At 33.2% G+C, this 6,533-nt stretch overlaps 1 pseudogene; it reads right to left on the reverse strand.

Annotated features, from left to right (window-relative positions):
- Window positions 1-1,929: 1,929 nt before the first annotated feature.
- On the reverse strand, window positions 1,930-6,004 carry LOC107414231 (pentatricopeptide repeat-containing protein At4g35850, mitochondrial-like; annotated as a pseudogene).
- Window positions 6,005-6,533: the final 529 nt, after the last annotated feature.

Raw genomic sequence — 6,533 nt, forward strand, 5'->3', positions numbered from 1 at the left:
GGTTATGTTCTAATTTCCAGTGTACATCCCTGTCAACAATGGAAGTGCCCATTGGTTGGCAGCATATGTGGACTTGAAGGCTTAACATATTGATTTATACAATCCAAATATAGGAAATAAATATGTCCAGAATAAAGAGTTGAATAATGCGGAATGCCTTAAGTATAAGCTGCCTTACCTATTGAGGGATGGGGGATATTACAAGAACAATCTGGACATGCTTCCCACTTTAGAGCCATTCACGATGACCATGATCAAATATGCACCCCGCCAATATAATGGGTATGAATATGTTGTCATTACCAGCCACTTCTATTGCTGCTGTTTATTTGTGCTTACGGTAGAAATTCATGTGGTTGGTTTTCATTAATGCTATTCTGCAGGGGTGATTGTGGCGTCTTCGCTTTGAAATTTATTAAATACAAAAGCAGTGAGGAGAACCTTTTATTTGGCTCGGAAGACATTAGCTTGTTTAGAAAAAAATATGCTGTTGACTTGTACTTTAATAAATTTTCAATGTAGATCGTATGTTTAATGTTATGACACCCTATATTAATGTTATCTTAATATGCTGAATCTAGCTTTAGTAATTATAACCGTTGACAAAATAAGAGAAAAGAAGACCCTTGGTAGTGATAAAAATTCAAACAAAGATGATTACCGTAGAGCCTTAGGTAATTACCGATGAAACCTACGGTAATAGATTTATACTTGCTGGAAATATTACCGATGGTTTCATCGATAATTACCGAAGGCCCTACAATAATCAAATTTTTGTGCCAATATGAGAATTTTTTCAGAACTTTTGGAGTTTCTTCTCTTTAGGATCACTGAAGAAAGTATGTGTTGCTTGTTGTTGCATTTAACACACATTAGGAGACTTGTGGGGGCCAAAAAAGCATGTCCTTCATATACAATAACATTATCAAAGTTGTCAAATTCGATTGAGGTGGTTTGCTTTCAAAAAATGGAAAAAATAAATATAACGACAAAATGTCGGTAATTATCAATGGAACCGCCATTAAATTTTCCAGCAAGCAAGTGTTTCGTAATTACCGATGGACCGTATGTAACGAACAAAGGTTGTAATTTTCAAATGGAAATTTCTGAACCATTTATGGATTGTTTTACATAAAATAAAACCAACATATAACTTGCTCTTTTATATCATGTCAAAACGTGACAAACAATAAATCCAATATAAGGGGAAAATATATACATATATGTACATATATATATATATATACATATACAAAAAATCTTTAACTCTGCTCTGCACATACGTACACTTTAATTACACATTTTTGAAGTTTTTGGACGCTAGAATGAAGATTTTCAGTCTTTTTGTTATCACAAAAGGTTGGGGGTATGCAGGGAGACTGAACTGAACTGAAGGTGGTATTGTGTTTTCTACAATGGTTGGTCAGTGTGAAGAAAGGCTGAAAGGTACATAACCAACAAAAGAGAAAGAGAGAGGGAGACACACAAGATTCATTCAATGTGGTAGCAAGGAGAGGAAGAGAGAGGGATAGAAGTTAATGAGGATAGATGAGAAATGGGAGATGGTAAAACAATTTGTTTAAATATTTTCCACTTTATTCGACAGTTAATGAGAAATGAGGGTAGATGAGAAATGGGAGATGGTTCCATTTATTCGACACTTTCATATCCATTTATTTAAATATTTTCCACAACTGCACAATTAATTCCCTCTTGGGAATAGTCAAAAAATCTAAAACTAACTAAATTTCAATGCATACCATTCAAACAAGTTCAAATGGTCCCAAACTAGAGAGCCAATATTTGAGAACTCAATTACCATTTAAATCCTCATCCTTCTTATTTCTTGCTTTTCCACTTCTTAAAAAAATGGAGAATTTAATAATGAAATTGGGTCCTTAAACTTCCTCTTGAAATGAAAATCATATAGAAAAACTAAAAACTAAATCTGAATTAGTAAGAGAAAAATATACAAGTGTTTTATGAATACAAACCTATTTTTATTGAGTCAATGAAAATTATAAAATTTTGCACTTTCTTTCTTGGGGCAAGTTGTTCACTTTGATAATTCTAATCCATATCTAATCCCTATGATAATTCCAATTTTTTTATTAATTCTAAGTTCTAAATATTAAACCTCGCTTAATAGCCAACAAAAGACAAAGTTGACACCTAATAGGGTCGGCCAGGTCCTGTTCCAAATCTGGTCCGAAGGCTGCCATAAGTCCGTGAAACTTGTAGGAGCCGTGGATCATCTTCTGGGATCTCGCATCCCTGCAATTTCATAAACAAAAAAAAGTTCAGAAAATTTGTCAAAAAAAGATGGAAAATTAGAAAAGAAGAAGAAATTGAGTCACGTGGATGCGTATATATATATATATATATATATACACTTTAAATTAAAGTGAAACAATAAATATCTCTAGCGAAGCAAGAGACTAACTTTTAAGCCATTGTAATATGCTTCCACAGCAGGAAGTGCAGGAGTAATCTTCCGACCTTGCATCAAGCCCCAAATATAGTTAGCAGTAGTATATCCACCAGTCTGCAAATATCAAAAGGAGTTCTTGAATGAGAATATTTCCTCAAACGCAAAAACATAAAATTATCCATGAGGAAGCATAAAAGACAAAGTACAATCACCCTTCTCATCCCTAAGCTAATAAAACGGGATCAAATGAAGCTATTACAGCACCTTTTCGCCAGAGGCTATAAGGAGAAGGCCACTTCCCATTTTTGGGCTCAAGAAAAAGTCCCTCTCAGTTATTTTTACCTATGGTGGAGAATGAAATCACTTTAGACCAAGTCCTTGATTTATGTTTTAACTCAGATAAGAAACTGCAATTACTCAACCTACCAGTGTATCTTGTGCAAGTTGCATTCCCTTGGGGGTATGCCCAATCATTGCTCCCTCTATAAGTGTCTGGAGACATATATTATACAAAATTAATGTCTAGCTATTAGAATAATCCTTCGAACATTTCAGAGAGAACAACACAAATAATATACTTTCTTGAGTCTTAAATGGAAACTGTGCCAAACATGAAGGTGTATAATATAATAGAATAAATAGCAACATTTATATTACCAAGCAACACACAACTAGCCAACCATAAATGCTATGGAAAGAGTTTATGCATGGCAAAAGGAAAAAGAAAATATTAGTTTTTCTGGTAAAAAAAAATCATAACATATCAGATGTCTGGATGGACCATGTGGATACCTATGAAAGGGAAAGTGTTGTTGTATTTCCTGAATACGTGTAGAGTTCAAAGAAGGCAGATTATTGCACAACATAATCTGACATCAAGTACTATCCAAAAATGATTTCGCTGATCAGAAATTCAATCATCCAAAAATCAGGTTCAATGTAAATTCTTACTAATTTCAAAAGGAAGCAGAAACTATGAAATAGCATTCAAATATAGAGAACGAATATGCTTTGACATAATGCCAAAGATTTTTTGCCACCAAACTTACTACATATAGTTCTGGCGCTGCAGGCTTTTTTGCATTCATGTGGTCTTCGAAATTTTTAAAAGCATTATCAATGTCCCTTGTACGTAGATAGCACCTGAATCAAAGCACCAGTGACATAGACCAGTTTCTTACGGTGAGCTAATCAACTAACAAGATATTTTACCAAGAAAATTAACAGAATAAATAGGACATAACAGAAAAAAGCGTCTTCCAGGGAATAGAACATAGCAAGCAAAACAGAACCAATTTAGAATCTCCAAAAGAATTTTTTCCCATCCAATGAAGATAATATTATTAAAAAAATCACTTACCTCATAATTTGCATTACAATGAAGATATCTGGATATTTGTCATCCTTTGAGTTTCCATCAACTGACATAATAAACAGAGATTAAATAAACAAAGCTAAGATAGCATTAAATTATTCATAGAATATATATAAGCCACAGGTATACTAATATAAAGGTATATTACTAATATCAAGAAATAACAGATAACAGAAAAACATAAAGTAGATAACAAAATAACAATAGAATAACAGACCCACAATTGCCTATACACAAAGAAGATAATAGAGATTTGCTTGTTGAGTGATGTTAAGCCGAAATATTAGAGATGCAAAGAAGTACCTCTACATTTCCCAGGTCGGCACAAGCGTGAAATGCAACATGATATACAGTTAGTTGCCTATTCAAAAATCCACCACGCCTATGAACATATTCAGCAGTTGGAAGATTATATAATTCCTCCTTAGCGACACCCATCATCAGATTTTCAGCTGAGGCACCGGATGCTTCTACTGATGTCCACTCTTTTGACCGCTCAACGAACTTAATGATCTTTCAGCAAAGGGAATATCACAGAAAACATCAAAAGCTAATGATATGAAAGCCTAATTTAAGAAGAGAGATCCCATAGTAATTACTTTAGTGGCAAAATCTTCTGGAACAGGCGATTTGTTCTTAAGTGCAGTAATAAGCCCTGCATAGCAGAACTTGTTCAACCCAAGACCAGCTGCAGTCATATCACGAATGATCGCATATCTGTAGATTAGAATGAAAGTTTAGTTTGTTATATGCCGAAATTAACCAAAAGTAGATCATAAAGCATATAGAACAACTTATAAATTAATTTGCAGAGCAGGCATTTAAATGTAAAATTTTGGAATGAATTCATGTAAAATCATCCACTAAGGTAAAATAAAGCCAATTTAATCACTGGTATAGCACTATCAAGTTTCCAGGCTAAGGTTTATGACCATAATTATTGCAATTTGCAACTAGGTAAAACAAGACAACTAAAAGAGTGGCATACTCTCTATCTATACGGCCAGCAGCAGCACATGCATTGAGTAGGCACACATAGGTTTGCTCCATCGGCTTCACTCTTCATCTCATCCAAAATCTTCAATCATGTTGAAAGTAAACAGATCAAAATTTACTCCAAAATCCGACATAAGTTTATGGATTCTAAAAAAAATTTGAAGACTTACAAAACATCTAAGAAACATACCCGAATTGCCTGGTCAGAGTACTTGCATTTCCCACACAATGAAACTAAAATGTTGTATAAAGTAACCTATAACACAAAGCAATACATTGTAACAGCTAGGGAAAAAAAAAAGAAAAAAAAAAAACACAAAGTAACTTTATACAAAATTTCCAATCTTGAAAAAATCTAATAGTCAGCAGATAAGAATTAATGCAGATCCATGTGAAAGAAAACAAAAATGAAAAAAAAGAAAAAAAGAAGCATATATATACAAATACATACATCAGGGACCAAACCCATGGATTTCATTTGGTCAGAAAAGGAGAAAGCATCCTGCAAGCGAGAGCCTTTCATGGTTCCAACGATTAGAGAATGGAATGTATCCCTAGTTGGCTGTACTCCATCCATCATCATATCATCATACACGTCTCTCAGCAAGAAATTCCTACTACCACTGTTATTAAAAAAAAAAAAAAAAAAAACACAACTTTCACAATTTCTCCAAAAAAAAATCTCAAAACCACAAAAAGAAAATCAAAATCAAAATCTACCTTTTCTGCGCAAAGAGAGAACCGATAACAGTGTTATACTCAAAGACATTGCTTGCGTAGTTCCTCCTTGCGTATTCCTCTGTTGAAGCCGCAGCGAGGCATCGCCATCCCACCTCTCGAAACAGTGAATTACGCTCCCCTGAATTATAACAATATAAAATATATTATTTATTTTTAAAAAAAAACCATTTCATTATTAGCGAAATAAGTAAGAAAATGTCTGGGGAAAAGCTTAAGAATTTGAAAATGGAGAGGAGAAGATTACCAGTGATTGATCGAATGAGCCTCATGCTTTCCTACTTCGCTGTTGCCTGCCTGTTGCTTCTACTCCGAGGGCTCTCTAAAACCCTGCAGTTTTCTCTCTGAGTCGCCTCTTCACCATTTCCTTCAAAACGCACAGTCTCCAAGCTTACAATCCAGCCGATGCAAAAGGAAACAGATGGCTCCTAATGGGCTGGATATTGATTATAAGGAGAAGAGAAAAGTCCGATGAAGAAAAGAAAGAAAAAACAAAAAAAATAATAAATAAAAAAAAGTAAAAATATTTAATTTGGATATAAGGGTATTTTGGGATTATCAAAAATTGAAAGGGTAGAAAGAAAAAAATTATCAAATGTAGGGGTAAAAATTGTTAAGCTCATTCCTACGAGGGCATTGGGCCAAATTCCCCAAATTTTTATTGAAATTTTAGAATTAGCTTATTTAATCCATCATTTATCAAATTGATTATAAAACTTGCTAAAATATTGAATGGATGTTATATTCTTCTTAGTGAATTGATTTATAATAAGCATTAATGACTATAGATGAATTGTTATTAATAAAAATATATCAAAACATATATATATGATAAAATTATTTATTAACTAAAATATATAAAACAATTATTATAATTACGTTATAGTTCATAAATGTCATCTTAATATCACATAAAACTTCTAGATGGTTGAAAATCATCGGTTTCCTCCTCATTTTGATTTTGAGATGTGAAATTTGAGAAGTAGTTATGAA

Source organism: Ziziphus jujuba, chromosome 1, assembly GCF_031755915.1.
Source record: "Ziziphus jujuba cultivar Dongzao chromosome 1, ASM3175591v1".
NCBI lineage: Eukaryota > Viridiplantae > Streptophyta > Magnoliopsida > Rosales > Rhamnaceae > Ziziphus > Ziziphus jujuba.